The 18,971-nt window shown below is 41.3% G+C and overlaps 1 protein-coding gene across 1 annotated transcript in view; it reads right to left on the bottom strand.

The window, feature by feature from the left end:
- Window positions 1-18,453, bottom strand: part of LOC106854741 (uncharacterized) — a 175,500-nt gene extending 157,047 nt beyond the window's left edge. The window contains exon 1 of the mRNA XM_088169582.1: window positions 18,403-18,453. The gene's annotated coding sequence lies outside the window, so the exon portion shown is untranslated. The remainder of the gene's footprint in view (window positions 1-18,402) is intronic.
- Between the last annotated feature and the right edge of the window lie 518 nt (window positions 18,454-18,971).

Here is an 18,971-nt window from a genome sequence, read left to right as displayed (position 1 = left end):
ATTTATATACCATGTCAGCAAAAAGGCCTCAATTTTATACCAGCTACTTTTGTCTCTATGTGGAAATAAAATTTTTTAATTCAAAATGGTCAGACAGGTTGCCCCTGTGCCCACTGAAATCAATGGCAAAACTCAGTCTGACTCCACAATTGCAGGACTTGACCCACAATGAATAACAAGCTTCTTCCTTGGCCAGATTTTCCCTTGTGCATTTACACAAACAGACTTTCAGGTTACTTTGCTGAGCCTGAAAACAAAACAAGACTTTGAACAATTAAAAAGATCCCTTCAGAGTTCCTCAGAAGCCATAGGTGACCTTCTGGGTCAGAAGATGCCCAGTACAAAATACATGTTTGGCCCCACTTGAGGAAACTCTCTCTCCTGAGGGCAACAGGCAAAGAAGTGCCTAATTCTGAGTATGTGCTTAGATTTCATTGAAATCAATACAATGGACAGTGGATGGGGCCACAAATGCTCCATGGAAAAAGGCTGCATTGTCACTCCAGTTTCTCACTAATGAATGAAGGGCTGAGCTTTTGCCCAGGCTTTGCTGATGCTGAGAGCCTGCTGACCTTTGCCACCACTCCTTGATTTCGGTGCCCTTCTTGGGGTGCCAAGGCCATGGAAGCAATGCTGGGGGCTGCGAATCCAGCAGCTCCTGCTTCTGCTAGAGCCAGCCTTGCCCAAATATCCCCTGCACCACAGCCCACAGCTGTTGCAAAGCTCTCTGCTCCAGGGCACTGTGCAATGTTGAACATAAAGCCCCAGCAAGACCCTGCAGATAGGCTCAAGTCACGTATCTGGTCATTGTATGTCCCAGAAAATAACCCCAATTACAGTTCCAAAATCTGGGATGGGTTTTCAGGACAAGGTATCACATGCATTTCTTTTCCAGTGACTGGAACTGTACATCCACTGGATGCAACAGGTAACTGGTTTCAAGGCCAATGGCACAGCACATTGCTTGTTACAACTCAAAGGGGAGCAGCAATAAAGAACCACCTGAATGAACCAAAAGCAACAAAAGCTTGAAAGGGCTCCTTCCCTCTTCAAAGTAGAATGGTGAGAAGCTGCCAGCAGAAGAGAACTGATCAAGACATAAACTGTGAATTCGACATTTTCATCCATGGCCAACATCTGTGCATTGTAGAAGAGCCAAAGATGCAGCAATAAGGACTTGTGAAACCACAACAGTCCAGGAATCCAAACATTAATGGGAAGACTTGGAGCTTCATCTTAAAAAATATGATAGATGAAATAAGGACAGATAAACAATGAGTTCAGAAGAGACATTAATAACATTAGGATCTAAACATTGATTTTCTTAGAGTTTGAGAACTTCCTATTATGTGGGTTTTCCGGGAAATTTTTTTGTTTGTTTGCTTTGGTGGGGGACACTTTATTGGTTTTTTTTTAAATGAAGGTGTTAGACATTGTTTTTCCTTTTTTCTTTGTGGTACCAAACACGTTCAACACTGCATCAATTGATGCTGACTGTGGCCTTAGTTCACATCGCCAGCCTATTTTTTTTATCTGGATAACAGCTGAATCATTAGCATTAAACTAGCTTGCAGTCCTGAGAGAATACAGCAAAAACAGAGTACATGATCTTCTCAGCAATCAAAACATAACACAAAAAGTATTTGTCAGCCTACCAGGTATTTTATTTCATACCCAGCTGATGTATTTTGCATTAATTAGGGATGGACTTTAGTTATTTTTAAGCTCATTTGTAGTAAAATGGCAAAGCCAAACAATTACTTAGAAGTTTTAAACTGGGTATTCCACATTTTTTTCCCAATAATACTTTTTATTTCCACAAGAGGAGACACTAAGGATTCTAGATTAAATATATAAGCTATATTAACAACTTTCTGTAGTGAAAGTAATCTATTTTTAATACAAAAATGGAGGAATTAGAGAGATGCACAAAAGCACTCTTAGCATCACAACTCTATTAGATCTGGGAGAGATGAAAACAACACACTTTTCCATATGCTCAGGAGCATGCTCAGGTACACATTTCTCACAGTAGCTGATATTTTATGCTGCATCAGCAACCAGAAATCACTTGGACCAGTGTACAACAAGGGCCTCACAAATGTAGCCATAAAAGGTGCAGTTTTCACCATGCTGCCACGCAGCAGGAAAGAACCCTCCAGAATCTCCCCAGAGCACACCCCAGCACACAGGAACATTATCACTGGCCAAGGAGAGCAGTGCCAGGCACAGCTGAGGTGCTGGAGACGGCTGGGGGAGAACCAGCAGGCTCACAGAACGGGAACAGTTTGGCATCTGCCCCCACTCCTCCCTCACCCTCACCTGGGGCACCATTCATCACATGCTAAGAAGCAGTGCTGTGGGATCCCTGTGCTACAATAGCAGCAGAAACCACCGAGTAAATGATAACCCTAACAACCCTGCTTGTAATTCCCATTGGACTCTCTCACAAATACCAGGTAGCCAGCCTTGGTCTTTAAGAAATATTTCTTCAGGGGAAAATTGCACCTCCAGTGAAGAGAATCCATCAGTCGCTTAAATTCAGCAGGACTGACCTTTGGAGCCAAAAGCACTGTGCTTATCCTCCTTTAATCATCGATTTTGGGAGCAGGTCCTTCAAAGTCATCTCTGATCTGTGCTATATTTTTTCTTTTTAATTTTTCTTTTTTTTTATTTATAAAGAAAGGACCTTACTGCAATATATATTTATAAAGATCATTAACACACTCAAAATTAGGCTCACATTCAATTCCTTCACTTGATAGTTATGATGTTCCTAGCCTTTTTCTGTGTGCCTGAAAAGATTGATAGATACATGTTTTTTCTAATGATAAACCTCAGTAGGCAGCTAAGAACCACTCAGCTGCTCACTCTCTCTCTCTTTCAGTGGAGTAGGGGTGAGAATCAGAAGGATAAAAGTACAAAAACTCGTGGGTTTAGATACAGATAGTTTAGAACTATGGGCTGATTTGGGTTGAGGAGGACCTTAAAGATCATCCAGTTTCCAATGTCCCTGCAATAGGCAGGGACACCTTCCACTAAACCTGGTTGCTCGAAGCCCCATCAAACCTGGCATTGAACACTTCCAGGGATGGGGAATCCACAGCTTCTCTGGGCAACTCATCACCCTCCAGTAAAGTATTTCTCCCTAATATCTAATTTAAACTTAATCTATTTTAATTTGAAGCCTTTTGTTTGTTCCATTTTGTCCCATCACTATGTGCTCTTGTAAAAAGTCTTTCTTCATCATTCTCGTAGGCTCCCTTCAGGTACTGAAAGGTCATGATCAGAATACCCTGAAGCCTTTTCCAGGCTGAACAATCCCAGTTGCCTTCACCTTTCCTCATAGGAAAGGTGCTCCATCCCTCTGATCACCTTGGTGGTACTGCTCTGGATTTACTCTGACAGGTCCATGTCCTTCCTCCTGTGCTGTGGGCTCCAGAGCTGGGTGCACCACTCCAGGTGGGGTCGAGAGTGGGAGAATAACTTCCCTGCTGACCATGCTGCTTTTGATGAAGCCCAAGATATAGTTGGCCTTCTGGGCTACCAGAAATTTTTAAATTAGGGGAAAAAAAAAAAAGGGAGTAGGGAGGGACCAGCAAGCAAACAGTGATGCAAAATAAAATGACTGCTCACCACCAATCGACTGATGTCCAGCCACTCTCCAAACTCCTTTCATCCACTCCCCTCACACTCAGTTTTATTGCTGGACATGACATCATATGTTATGGAATATCCCTTTGGTCAAACGGGGTCAGCTGTCCCAACTTCTTCCCCTCCCAAACTCTTGCATAGCCCCAGCCTACTCACTGATGGGGTGCTATGAGAAACAGGAAAGGTTTTGACATTCTGTAAGTACTGTTCAACAACAGGTAAAGCATCCCCTTGTTATCAGCACTGCTATAACAAACCCAAAACATAGCTATTAAACCCCACACAAGCTACTATGACAAAATTTAATCTCAGCCCAAGCCAGCAATTCCAGTGGAATCTGAAAACACCAAAATCTTAGGTTTCATGCCACCATTCCAGTCTTCCCATTTCCCACCAAATGGAAAGCACCACACATGAACGTTGATCACGCTGCTTCAGAGCCTGGCTTATGGGTGACCATCTCCTGATGAAGTCCCAGGGCTCATGTTTAAGAGTACTGGAATTTTTAGTAATCTTCACCTGACAGTCACTATTGAGGGAGGAAAAAAAATAGTTGCAGTCTGGACAAAAGGTTTCCAGAATGCAATGTAAAGCTCTCAGTCTTTCTTGTCAGGCTTTTCTCTTTTTTTTTTTTTTCTTTTTTTGCAGAGCTGCTTACTTGGAGACTTGCAAGGCTTAGAACAGCTCAGTTTAAGATGGTAGCAGGCAATAGGATTGAGGGGCCAAGCACAGTAAGAAAATCATGCTCCTCATGGTCATGGTCAAGCCAAAAATTGTTTGACTCCAGTTTTCTGCTTGTAAAACAGGCACAGTAATACTCCACATTACCTTCATGATTCTACCAGCCATGGTGAATTTCTACACACCACTCTGGATGCAATATCATGGTATCAGGAACCTCAGCACTGCCACTGTCCTTAACTTTCCCTTCCCACCCACATCCCAGCTCTTAACCAGCAAAAAGAAAAATAAAGATTATTTTCTTTTCATTACAGAAAGTTTTGTGACTTACAATTCTTAAGTTACATGGCCTTCACATTACAGAAGAACTTTAGTTAGAAGTACTGAGCTGCAGCTGAAATCCTGGAAAAAATCATATATGCTTTAGAGACAAAACTAGTGAATGATTTTGCTTGTGCAGAAACAGCATTATAAACTCTAAGCAGACATCATATGCAAAGGTAAATTAAAAAATCTAAGTATAAAATACTTATTATCAGTCAACATTTGTGACAAGAACCCCAACTTCTTTTTAAAAGTGTTTCAGAATTTCCTCCCTAATTTATTTTCAGGGAACAAATAGTTCATTTTCTGACTTTATGTTGTATTTGCCATAGAGTTTAGTACTTCATCATGAACCCCTACTGTCCATTTTCTGGTTATCATTATCACTAAAAAGAAAAGCAAACCAATCAGAAGTTATTTTTATGCACCCTGCAGTTTAAGAAATCGGCCTACAGTGACTGGAGCATTGTTTTCCAAGAAAGTTTCACTGTAAATAGCACAATCGGCTTTAGGAAAAATTCAGTTTTTCTGTTTTTTAGTTCAAAGATCAAAATTTCAAATATATATATGAAAGTGTAATGTTGAAGGGATTTCTCTTTGAATTAAGCAAGAGTATAAGCAAGAAGTCACTGGAAAATGGAGGAAAATGTTTCTTGTAAAAGTTGCACTTGTTACATAGATCACTTTAGATATCAGTACTGTTGCTAATAGATCAGGAGAGTTTTCTTTCAGTCAAAAAGACAGAAATCATACTGTATGAGCAGTCCCAGAAGGAATACCTCTAGTTGTTCAAAACATATTTCACTTGCCTCTGGCAGGAATTTCTGGATTAGTGTCATATACGTGTCGACATGAAACAACATAGGCTACTTGCTCATACATTCCCTTTAGTCCCCCTTATATCAGCCTATATGCCAGCTGACACTGACTATAAATATATATCAATATATTCAACCCACTGAGGGCACTCCTCTGCCAGGCACTTGTTATTGAGACATAACCACCAAGTACAAGGGAAACTGAGGCTATGGCTTCCATAACTGAGAAGTGGCACAAAGTAGACAGGGAATTAGGAATTAGGTATGCACTTCTAATTTGCATAGCACTAATTAGAAATGGCAGTGTATAAAGATATATTTTGACTAATAAGCAGAGTTGCCTGACCTAGACGCGCACAGTTCAAAGTTTGTAATGGTTTCCATTAGTTTTCAATCAATAATAGCAGGAAAATTGTGCCTGGCATGTTTTAAACTTGGTATCTTCAGCCAGCACAGCTAGGTGTGAAGTTTCTTTGTCCCAGCTAGGAAATCAGCAATTGAAATTCTGATTCCAGGATTTGAATTCTTGCACCAAATCTCCTTTTGAAATAAATGCTAGTGATGTTTCATTTATTACATGTGAAAAACAGCTATCTCAGGACCTTGAACAAGCAAAGAATAGCCTAACGTGACTGCTTCCAAATTCCTGCATTTTGGGATAGATGGCATGTCCAATAGGCCCAAAGCTGTTTTCTAACCAATGGAGAAGCTGTAAAACTGATATGCCCTCTGCATGATTTCCTCTGATAGAGCAGAAGAGTCAGCAGCAATCCCATGACATGTTCTCCTTGATGATGCAGCATCTTAACAAATTCCTGCTGTCTGCCCCTTCTTCTCTCCAGCCATTCATTCCTCTCCTTGGAAAGCAGCTCACTGAAGTCTCATTGGGCTGTATCAACTGTAGATCTAAGCCAGGTTAAAAATATCTGTCCCCAAAACACCTCTGTTTATAATTATTTACCTTGAACCATTTCACTGGTCCTGCACATGGTTGTGCCACTACAGCCAAGGCACAAAAAATTCCATCAAGTAAAAAGATTATCCTTAAGTGAGCTTTCCCATCAGAGAAAACATATACTAAAACTACATCCCCATAACAACATTAAAGTTTACTACCAGCCCTTTAAACTAGGATTCTGAAAATATTTGTGTTCCTCCACTAGCAGAACAAAGTGAAAAACTAGACTGATATTGTAAGACCTAGAATAGAATCTACTACCAATTGCATATTGCAATAATTTCAGCTAATTAAAACAAACACACAAACAAAACAAACCAAAACAAAACCTTCAATGAGGTAGCATCCAGCAATGATTTGAGGATTTAAAAACAGGAAGGAGACACTTGACCAGGCACAGCAATCCAGCACACATCCAGAGAGGATGCCCATTGCACATGGTGTATGTGTGTCTTCTCACCTGTCCACTGCCTTGGAGAAGAGCAGGGCAGCCCTACTTCCTTCTCACCCATTTGGGTACAACTTAATGCCCCACACCTACTTCTCCAGCTTTGGATTGGTGCACTCTAGAAGTAAAAACCAAAGAATTTGCCTTTCCACACAGGGTCATTCAAAGGCTTACAGATTAGTGAAGTTTCTTGAGGTTTAGTGGCACACTAACATTTTGATAATCAGTCTTGGAAGAGACAGTTTCACTTAATAAATGGGTAAGTTGAGCCAGAAGAAGCTGTGTTCTGAGCATCATTTGCTATGTTAGGAGAATAAGTGAGGTTTGGATTTCTTGGTTTTTGCTATCCTGGGTCACACCCAATCTGAAAACGGACTTTAATACTGCATTTTTCACTACTTCAGAAAGGGTTTGAAGAGCAATGCTACAAAGCATGTCCTTTACTCATTTAAGACATTAAAGTCTATAGGTTCATTGATTACCTAGTTAGGATTTGGTTTGGACAATTTAAAAGCATCTTTCATATTGAGTAGAAGACATTAAATGAGGAGGAAGTCTGTAATTTATAGGTCTCAATCCTGAAAAACATTTATGCACACACTTTCTCTTTGCATGAATTACTTTATTGAATGCAGTAGACTAATGTATAAGCACACTCCCAGCTGAGAACATTTGTAGTAAGAGAATGTGTGAAAATTTCTGCAGAACTGAAAAGATTACACTTCATCTTTATCTGACCCCTCATCCTTCTCCCTCTCTCCCTCAAATACCAAATTAGTGACTTAAGGAACTCATTCTAATATCTTTTCAGTGATTTCAGGTCGGTATAATTTTACTGATTTGAGAGAACTGTTCCTCATTTGGTGAAGACTAATGTAGCTTCAGATACTTACTGCTGATCAGTCACACTCTAAAAGGTAAAACCATTGAAGTGGACATAAGATAGCCCAAATACTAAGCTCTTTTTCACCAGAAATTTCAACATGTTTTTTTCATACCCTAATAAACTAAAAAGGGTTTTCTCATGCAAATTTTAACAGCAGACACTATAGAGTTAAAAAGGGTGCTGCTATAACATGAGATTGTATACAGTTTCTTGCCACCCTAATTAATTCCTATTCATTTATTGACCAGGGGTTAACTACTTAACAGAATCCAAAAAATTAAAATTGACAGCTGAAAAATCCTTATCAGTTGTCATTTGCTACTGCTTTTTCTGCAAGTGAAACCTGTGCTGGCCTGGTTTACTACCTACCCAAAACAGGGGCCACAGATTGCTCAGTGGAGCAGTAATAACTTCCAGCTATTAATGAAGAGCAGCTTCTGAGACCAGACTGATTTTATCACTGCAGGCCATCCCACTGCAGCATACATGGTGCTGTGCAGAAGTCAAATAAGGCACAGAACTCACTGGAATCAATGCAGAGACTGTGTCTGGAAAACTTGAGAGCGTGCTGTCAATATACTACACAAGTCCCATCCAAAATGTAGGGACAACTAGAAACCTCAGGAAATCCATAGAAGCTGGTAAAAAAGCAAAGTGACCTTTGTGAAGTACTAATACTCACAATTGACAACAATTGACAAGAATTATTTACACAGCATATTTATCCCAGATGATATTTTCTTGTGGGTTTTTCCCATGATAGTTGAAAACATTAAAACTAACATCACTGGCTTACTTCCTTCCCTTTGAATCAATTCACCTCCTAAACTGTTAACACTAAAATGAGAATTTGTATAAAATCATGTAAAACTCTTGTAGATTCAATCTCTCCCTCAGACTTCAAGAGATTACTGAAAGGGCTAACACAGCCCTGATCTACAAGTGAGTGGGAGATTCTGCACAGTGCCCTCTTGCTCCTCACACCAAGACTTGGAAGAAACCTTCAGCAGATCTCCCATTTTGTTCCATCTGAACCAAGCCCATGTTTTTCCTCTGTACTTGACAGAAAGAATAGAAAGACAGTAGTAGTAAAATGCAGAATATAGTGCTCAAAATGCCCCTTTCAGGCCCTGGCTCGCTGACGTGGTCCTCCTAGTCAAGACTTCTCATGTTGCAAGTGGAAACTGTATTGCAACTGTGGCAACTGTATGTGGCTCTTTGTCTCAGAATGGATGGATTAATTCTCCTCCGTTTTTGACTCATGAATCATAAATGTCAGTTTGAAGTTATCAATATTCCAATACGTTAAGTTAAAACATTTGGATAACTACTTCTTACACTTTACACTTTGGTGAAGGTAATCTCTAAGGTGAAAAAGCAACTGTTCTTCCTTAAGAATCACAGAGAACACCTAAAAAAAAATCCCTTTTCTTTTTTCCTTTGTTTCCTTTTCCTCCCCTTCTTCCCCCACCTTTTTAATATCTGAATTAAGAATGTAAAATCTTGTCTTTCAAGAGATTTTGTAGATTCTCCCAGAGCTGGACTAGGAAATATCTTCATCTGTTGAATGAGTGAAGCTGCTGCATCTCTCACATGCATCCCTGCAACTGGTTATAAAGACCAAAGAAAATAAAACAAAGATGATCACAGGAGTTTAAGCTACTGTGAGCTGTGTGTGGGCAAGTCACTCCTCAAGCAAAATCCATCAGGATTCTGTGATGCCAAAGGTCCTCTGCAACAGCATGAATGCAGGACTTTAGGCTGAATGTAATGTGGAGCCCATCCTCTAACTCCCTGGCCACATGCAATTCCTTCAGCCACTTAATTGCATCAGATGGAAGGATTCTCAGTGCCACTTTATATGAATAATAAGGTGTTGTAGTTTAATCCCAGCTAGCAACAAAGTCCCACACAGCCACTCACTCCACCACCAGTAGGATCAGGGAGAGAATTGGAAGGATAAAAGGTAGAAAATGCATGGGTTGATATAAAGACAACTTAATGGGGATAGAAAAAGCAGTTCCCACCAGCAAAGCTAAAACCAGGAATTTGTTCACTGCTTCCCATGGGCAGGAAGGTGCTCAGCCATCTCCAGGAGAGCAGGGCCCCATCACATGCAATGGTTACTTCAGAAGACAAATACCATCACTTCAAAAATCCCCCCCTTCCTCCTTCTTCTCCCCAGATTTACATACTGAGCATGATCCCATACAGTCTGGAATATCCCTTTGGTCACTTGGAATCACCTGTCCTGGCACTGTGTCCTCCCAGCTTCCCGTGCATCCCAGGTTTCCTCAATAGTGTTGCAGTTCAAAAAGCAGAAAAGGCCTTGGCTCTGTGCAAGCCCTGCTCATCAATAACAAAAACATCTCTATATTATCAACTCTGTGTCCAGCACAAATCCAAAACAGCCCCATACCAGACACTGTGAAGAAAATTAACTTCCCTCAAACCAAAACCAGCACATAAGGAAAACTGGACATTAAAGCTTGCCTCTGACCTTGAGGGCTTCTTTTTTTCGCTTGTACTAAACCATGACAACTTATCTGATAGAACAATAAATATCATATTAGCACTGGCACTCAGCAGCATACTATAAGTTTTGTAGCACTTTATTCTGCCATAAAAACACTGTTTCATGCCAATAAAGTAGATTTATCTATGGTATTTGGCTAGAGATCCTGAAGTCCATATTTTTGCATGGAAGGAAAGTATTTCCTTTTGCATGCAATTAAAGTATTTAAGGTCGTGGTTTTACGAAGCAAACAAGGACTCTTCACTGTATTGATGCCTTTCCTCCATCAAGAATTTATGACAACAATAGTACAGAAAAACAACAGGACAGATCAGAACCAGTAGTCTTCCTGGTCATCCCATCAGCAAAAAAAATGGACATACTATTCAAAAGAGTGGTTTAGTCCTCTCACAGGAGTTATAACCATTTTATAGGCTTTAATAATGAGTTTGAAGATGGATTCACCTTAAAAAAAGATGGATTCATTATCCCATAGATCGCACAACAAAGCATATGCAGACATTTAATGTGTTAAAAGCACTAACTTTTTGGTTTTTTTGCATTCCCTCCCCCAAGCAGAAAAATCACAGGAAGGAGGCAAATTTCAGGAACCAAGACATTCTACTTGAACCAAAAAACTTAGATTGAATTCTTGGTTTTGATTCAGGTTCACTGAGTAATCTTGGACATGTCTCCAAGCTTAACTGCTAAGATTGATGGATGGCATGGATACATAAGTTGGGAAAGCAATCCAGACTGGGGGACCTGTTTCAAACCCCCAGAGCCTATCATGCCTGAATCAGAAACTAGATTTTGAAATAGCCACTGGAATACATCCTGGCAGCAAAGCCATTCCCTGGAGGGGAACTTACTTTGACAGTGCAGGAAAAGTTGCAGGAAAGAAAAGGAAAGCTCTGCCCCAGCACACTTGGTTTGGCACAGGATCTGAGTTTTTCTGCACACTCAGCCATGGCTGCACCTGAGCACAGCTACTGGGGTCATTGGTTGCCTGTGATGGGGAAAATGCATTTTTAGAAATCAAATTTTGGGTGAGAAGGAAATTAACCTGAAGAATTTCATCAAGGTAAAAAACCGTTGTTTCAGCTACAATGAAGAACAAGTCTGTCTGGCACATTTTAAAGAAAATCTCAACCTATAAGCTGCCATCTGGATGCAAGCTGACCAGGAAGACACAGTCTCCCTTCTCCTGAAACATGCATGGTATGAGTCTCAATGTGAAGTTTACACTTCATACCCTATTCATCTACTAGGAAACAGCTTCCTTTGGCACACAGGCAACAGGAACAAGCTGGTTTCATATCAGCGTGTAAAAGAATTTGCTTCAGGTTGGACCATGAATGTTCATCCTTGTTGCTGACAAGATGCCTTGAGAGCAGCTTCTTTCACACCATCTGCCAATGGTGCTACTGAATGTACTGAATACTTTCCAGCACCGAGCCCAGGGGCACAGTTTGCATCTCCACACGGCCAAGTGAGGAAATTCTACTTCAGTGTCCTAGACCAAAAGCACCACAGGTGCAGAAAGTTACTAAACACAAGCAGCTGCTTCATATAACATAAGGATACTTGAAAGGGGCAGTGAAGGAAATTGAGAAATCATGTGTGGGTGTGAAACGTTGCATGATCATGGATATAGAAGAAGGAGGCCATATGAAATCAAATCAGATAGGGCTTGGTATCAGCAGTAAATTTGCCTGTTCTTACATGAAACAGTTTTAGGCGATAGGAGAAACAGTGGATGTTAACAGGATTTTGCACCAGGACTTCAGGCTCCATGGACTGTCACCCACAATTTTAAAGTAGAGCTACATTATCTTATGCTCGCAGAGGATAAGTCTCTGACTTATGTGGAAAGCTTTTTGATTATTTTTATTTAATGCAGTTTCTCCCAGCAATTGTTACACTCAAGAAGTGAGTATGCTTCAAATCCTGAACATTGGAGGCTGCTGGTAGCAATAGTCCCACATTCAAAACCACAACACTGTGGTTGTTGAGTTCAACCTCTATTTGCATTTCAAGGAATCACAGACTGGTTTGGGTCAGAAAGGACCTTAAAGATCATCTAGTTCCAAACCCCCACCATGATCAGGGACTCCTTTCACTAGACCAGGTTGCTCAAAGCCCTGTCCAACCTGGCCTTGAACACTTCCAGGGATGGGGCATCCACAGTTTCCCTGGCAGCCTGTTCCAGTGCCTCACCAGCATCACAGTAAAGAATTTCTTTCCAATACCTAACCTAAACCCACTCTCTTTCAATTTAAAGCCATTACCTTTTATCCTACCAGAACAACCTTTCGTAAAAAGGCTGCTCTAAGGTTTACCCAGAGCCTCTTCTCTTTTTCCAACCCTCTCAGCCTGACTTCATAGGAGAGGTTCTCCAGTCCTCTGATCATCTTCACAGCCCTTATCTGCAGTCATTCCAACAGGTCGCTTCTTACATTGGAGGGTCCAGAACTGGACACAGTAACCAGGTTGGGTGTCATGAGAGCAGAGTAGAGGGGCAGAATCACCTCCCTTGACTTTGTAACACTACTTTTGATGCAGCCCAGGACTGTTGGTCTTCTGGACTCCAGAAATATAATGCCAGGTCATGTTGAGCTTCTTGCCAACAACATCCCCAAGTCCTTCTCCTCAGGGCTGTTCTCCATCCATTCTCCATCCAAACCTATTCCTGCTTGGGATTGTCCTCACCCAGGTGCAGGACCTTGTACTCAGCCTAGAGCTTCATGGGGTTCACACAATGCCATCCCTCAAGCTTCTCAAGTCAAGGTCCCTCTGGATGGCATCCCCTCCAGCCTGTCGCCTGCACCACATGAGGCTGTCCTCAATCTCACTGTCCAATTGCCAACAAAGATGGCCTCAACACCAACCCCTAGCAGCCCTTGTCACTTGCAGATGTTGTGGAATTAAATGCTTTGCTCCTATTTGCTTCCATTCTTATGTCACAATATTTCAGGTGAGAGACTAACAACACAGTGTGATGTATGCTTACAAAGTTATATTTTAATATTTTTATATATAAAATTAATGAAAGCCAAAGTGAAAATTGCTGATAAAGATCTTTCTCTTTTCTTTGTATTGCCACCATTAATGCTGTAAGTTGTTTCTTAAATACTAGCCAAAAAACTTAGACTCGTTTGGGAACTAGTCAAACCTGTGCTCCTGGCTTTCCAGTAAAAATTGTCACATGTTAAGAGACTCACATCTTCTCAGATCCTCCTGCCACCTCTTGTCCATCATTATCCCAGATTAATGTCTGTACCTCCTTTGTTCTGCAATGGGCCTTGCTGACAGTTCTGCTAAAAAGTATTTTGCTGCACCGCATGTTGAGAAATGCATGCCAACAGCCATCCTTCTCATTGAAGTTACCACAGAGGAGTCACACCGTGCCGTTTTCTCTGGCCCGTTTGTGCAATGTCAGGTAAGGCAGGATGTGACTCAGCCATGACTGGGTTCAGAAGTCGGACTCTGAAATCTTCTGGTTTCAGTTTACTTTGGGAATTCTTGGGACTGACAGAAAAAGGAAAGTGAATCAAGAGAAAATTAATGATAGATGCTCTAAACCTTGGTCTTTTACAAAGCCTCCATGTATCCCTTCCTCAGAAGGCATTGATTCTGTAGTCCTCTGAGGGGTAAAGGAGACTGGAGAAACTGATTTTCCCTCTCTTTCTATTCCCTTCTTTGCCCAGTTCAACAGAAGAAATCTCAATTTCCTCCAGCTCTAGGCTGTTTAACACTAGAAAGCAATTGTTCTGTCAGCAGCACAAGGAAAAACTCTTCCCATGCAGATCATATCTCCCCTTTCCCTTCTAGTGAGGGTGGCTTGGAAACCACCTTCTCATGAACCAGGGCTGAGCTTCCACCTTTGCTTTGAGACAAATCCTCATTATAGTTTCCCTAAGGATACTCCGAAGGATGGCTTGAGGCCATCTTTCACAAAAGCCAGGGAACCTTGCTTAGCATTCCTAATCTCAGAGATACACACAAGCATACACTAAAGTTCTGATCAAAGCCATGGAAGGCTGCATCTCTTATACATTTGTAATTTTAATATAAAACCATAAGATATACCTGTTCACATTCCTTTAGCCTAGAGAGTCACTTTTTCCTAATAGTTGAATCATATCACAGCCTCTCTTACACAGTGTGGTCAAGGTGAATCGATTTCATAGCACCAAATTTCACAGAATTGAACTGAATCTCTCATGACTTGCATATGGATGCCAGATACAGCCACATTTTAATTCTCTGCTATTCATGAAAACAAAGAGCATATGCCTTTATCAATTCCACTAATCCAAACTAATCTTTGCATTGAATACTTGGCATTAAGAGACAGTATTTATAACCAAAATAAGCAAAATGATATGTTTCTATTGCATTCATTGTTTTATCTCACTGGGTCCCTCCCACTATGTTTTCTTAGATTGATATGACTCACAAATGGCCCTGCAAATACAGCTCTCCCATACAGACCTATTTGCACAAGTGGATCCCAAAAAATGTGCAACAGATCCAAAGAGGGAACAGAATGACCAGAGAGGAAAGAAACTGGAAGCATATAAAAACCTTTTAGGACAATTCCCAAAATTTTTACTGGTAAACATGTCTGATATGAGCACTTCAGTCATGCACACATAGATGACACATTTGTGTGTGGGCAGAGGATGAAATTGGGTGTGGACTGCGTGCCTCTGCAATAGGCAAAGTGATAGGTCTAACTCAGCACCAGAGGCACTGAGTCATCTGTTCAGAGCTTAGAGTTCTTCATCATTCCCTTTATCACATGGAAAAATCCAGGCTGGATTGCCTGAAAATTTATCCTTTCTGGCTGGGGCCCAATCTGAGAGAAAGGCCAACAGCACAACAGGATTTAGACACACTTGGAAACCCTCCCCAAAGTCCACTGATTCATGGAAAGGGATTGTATACCCCCACAAGAACACCAAGCTCTCAGAACAGTTATTTTGTTTCTATCATCCTCCTGCAGCACGAACATAGGTGAAAATAAACAGGCTTGTAAGTATCTTAAATGACACTTGAAGGATTGAACTCAGAGGCAATTGAAAAATACAAGCATCTAAGCCAGTGTATGGAAGTGTGTCAAGAAAAAGCAATATCTAATTTTGGGCAATGATCACTATGATCATCACAGATGCTGACAGTGAGTAAACATATCTATATTCTGCAATCATGCCCAGCATCAGTTTCACATTTTCTTTTTCTTACCTTTTCAACACAAATTGGTAAACTAGCTACATGCCAACAAACCCAATGGCATGATGGCAGAGAGGTACTCCTTTATTCTCAAAGCAAAAACTCAACTACAGCCAATCTTAACAGCCTGAGCCAAAGAAAACATCAGAAAATGTTATGAAGACATGACAATATCACACAATAATACCACAAGCAAGATAGCTGCTGTGGCTTTACTTGTACCACCTCATAAGGATATGGCATAAATCTGGTATATATAAATATTCCTGCTGTAGGCAGGAAGAAAAAATATTGTTACTGCATAATTTCCAGATGCAGGTCTTGACCACTTCATATATGCTGTCAAGTGAGAAGCATTATAGGAGAGGTATTATATATAACAGAAGAATTGTATACCCCACACCCCTAACAAGAGAAGGGAAAAAAGGTGGTGCTTGTTAGAATAGGTATTGCTCCCAATTCTCCCCCAGTAGTTAAAACATACACATGCTGTGGCAAGAGCAGATTGCAGGGGATGAGCAGCAAGAGGAGTGGCTAATTAGCCCCTCTAGTTGAGGAATAACTGATTAAATGTGCCAAGTTCAGGGCTCTAGCCCGGAGGTCAAGCCCATCTTTATGTCCAGTCCTCCTGCTTTTGCTGTCATTCAGAAGTGGCTTCTGCATCAGTAAAACCTTTCAGATGAGATCTCTTCGATAATTTTGGTATCTAACTCCTCTCTTAACATCTGGCTTTGTAGTAATCTTAATTGGTAATCAAGTTCTCAGAGAATGGTTTGTCTGTTAAGAAAGCAAAGTTTCTATTACAGCTTAGAGAGCTTATCTCCTTCCTGCCTAATGCAGGATTTCTTTTTCTTTTCACTGAAACAGCTGGAGACCACCACCATGGGAGACTGGGAAGTGAACTGGATGAACTCTGAATCTAACATAATCACAGTTTCTGTTCTCTCAAAAAAAGTATGATCAAATGATTAATGATGAGGGTGAACCATAACTGAGACATAGGCTGATCCCAGAGAGTGAGTCAAAACCGAAAGTTCATCAGCACAGATTTTTATATCAATACCAAAGATCAATTTGGTCAGAAGGTTCCTAAAACAGAAGTCAGGGTGAATGACTAAAATCTGGGTAGACAAGATCCTGCAGCAGCCATCAGATAAAATCAGTTAAAAATGCAGTTTGTTATGGAAGTCAGCCAGCTCCCTACATGTCCCAACAACAGTACCCCCAAAAATGCAAACCCCAGCTGCATGTAAATAGACAGTTCAGTTCTGCACATACACCCTGGCTTGCCTCTCATTAGCATGAAGCCTACATGTATTACCATGGTTTGTAGAGGTCTGACAACAGAAGCCCAAGCAATGTTATCTCAAGGATTCCTTGTGCCCCCCAGGCGCTCTCTGTGCCCTCTGCTGTCTTTGCACTGCAGTTGGACCATGAGCTGACTGCAAAGGGAGCCTTTTGTTCTGTTTGCAGAAAACGTGTGAGTGACGACAGCAGCAGGAATAATAAATATAAACGGTATTACGCACACATGCAAACATCCCTGCGGAAAATTCAGCCATAGGGTGAATACCAAAATTTTACTTGTCACTTAGCTATTTATAAAGTCAAAGAGACTCAGAAATAGCAAAAAATATCTTGTAAAAGATATTTTATCCTTGCCAAAAATGTCTCCCAGACTGGACAGCCCCAGGGGCTGAGACCTGAGCTCTGCTCCAAACAGCAGTGGTACCTCCCCAGCGGGGAATTCCCAAAACAGGAAAGATACCCCAGAGCTGACACAAAGCCAGGAGATTTGGCTCCCACGCCAGACTTCCTCCAGCTGTCAAGACAAGTGTGTCATGGTTAAGAAACCCGCTGTGCTCTGGCTATTTCCTGCTGGAGCTGTGGCAGGCTGGGCAAAGACAAGAAGAGCTCAAGGGCTCTGTTGAGCATCTCTGGCCCAAGATCAGAAGCATGTACCCAGCCCCATCCTCTCCAGAGGCATACAGAACTGCACGGCATTGCAGACAAGGTCTTTTATCAGTCCCTATAAGCCTTCTACCACCCTTTTTGTAGTAATGCTTCTGTGGCATTACTCAAGAGTTCATCTGTCATTCTGCTGGATGCACTCCTCCTTGCCACCACTCCCCTCAAAGCCATACCTGTGAATTACCTTTTGCTTCCAAGGTACAAGAAAAATCCTTTCAGGGGTCAGCACCCTGCTGGGAATCATAAGTGTGCAAATTGAAGCTTTAAACAAGTCCATGCATCACTGAGGTTTTATCTTCAAGGGATGGGGTAAGGCCTCAGGATGCGTGATTTTATCTGCTGATATAAGAGTGGGCAGAGAGATCTGCAAGCTGTCCCAGGCCAGTATAGACTCAGGCTTTAAAAGTCCCATGTGGTTAAACAATGACTCATGGCTGATCCCTACCTTGGCTGTCAACACTCACCACTGCTTTACATCCACACCATTGCTAGAGCACAACTAAAGACCACAAGAAGGAGTGGAAGTGAATGTTAATTTAGAGCACACCACAGCTCACTCAGCTCCTGTGCAAAACAGAAAATCTTGAAGCAGTGGATACTTTATGACTTCTTACAATAAAACTTAAACATAATTAAAGTCCTTTTTTTTTACATCATCTGCAAAAGAAGAATTAATTGGAGGAGCACAGACTGAACACCAGCAGGCCCTTAAAAACCTGTGTTGGGTTCTTTTGCACCCAAGTCTATTCAAAAGAGTAAATGCAAATATATGCATAGGAAGCAATACTTAGATGCACATTTCCACACATGTGTATAAATATTCAGTAGAGTGCTCCTCTTCTGTGGCATCCTTTTAAATATAGCATCACTTTAAAACCCTTCATGAGTTGAGACACAGACCCAGCTTACCTTCCTACTTCCCAGCTTCTCTTCACCTTTGGAAACTGAATCCTCCTTGCTGTCTCTATGGTGACAGTGACGTCCACGTCCCCCTGATGAGATGGCTGCTGGCACGCACATCAGGTGCCAGAGCAAATCCGTCAGCAACAGAAACCTCTCCAGCTCCTCCATGGGACACAATGCTCTTCTCCACCACTCAGTCAGACAAACTACCTGGTAAAGAAAACAGTGTTAAGCCACCATCCTTTGCCTAAAAGAGTGGGAAACTGGGTCTAAAATATTTTTTCCCCTTCAATAATAATTATTGCTAATTGGGAAATAAATGTGATAGCGTTGCTATTCAGATATGCTCTATCAAAGAGCATATCTGAATAACCTACACAGAATGAACTAATTAAAGGTAATTTCTGCCAGAGGGTTTGACAGGGAGAAGATACTTGCATCATGAAGTAGAACTAGTGATAAGCAGCATGATGAAAGCCTCCTGCAATGTCCATTCACCTGGCACAGGGAACCAGCAGTGACAGAAAGATATTTCTTAGCACATGGTTAGCAGAGAGAGGAGCAAGAGGGGAGAT

The sequence above is a fragment of the Sturnus vulgaris genome, chromosome 1, assembly GCF_052056855.1.
Source record: "Sturnus vulgaris isolate bStuVul1 chromosome 1, bStuVul1.hap1, whole genome shotgun sequence".
NCBI lineage: Eukaryota > Metazoa > Chordata > Aves > Passeriformes > Sturnidae > Sturnus > Sturnus vulgaris.
This window is presented reverse-complemented; position numbering and strand designations above follow the sequence as displayed.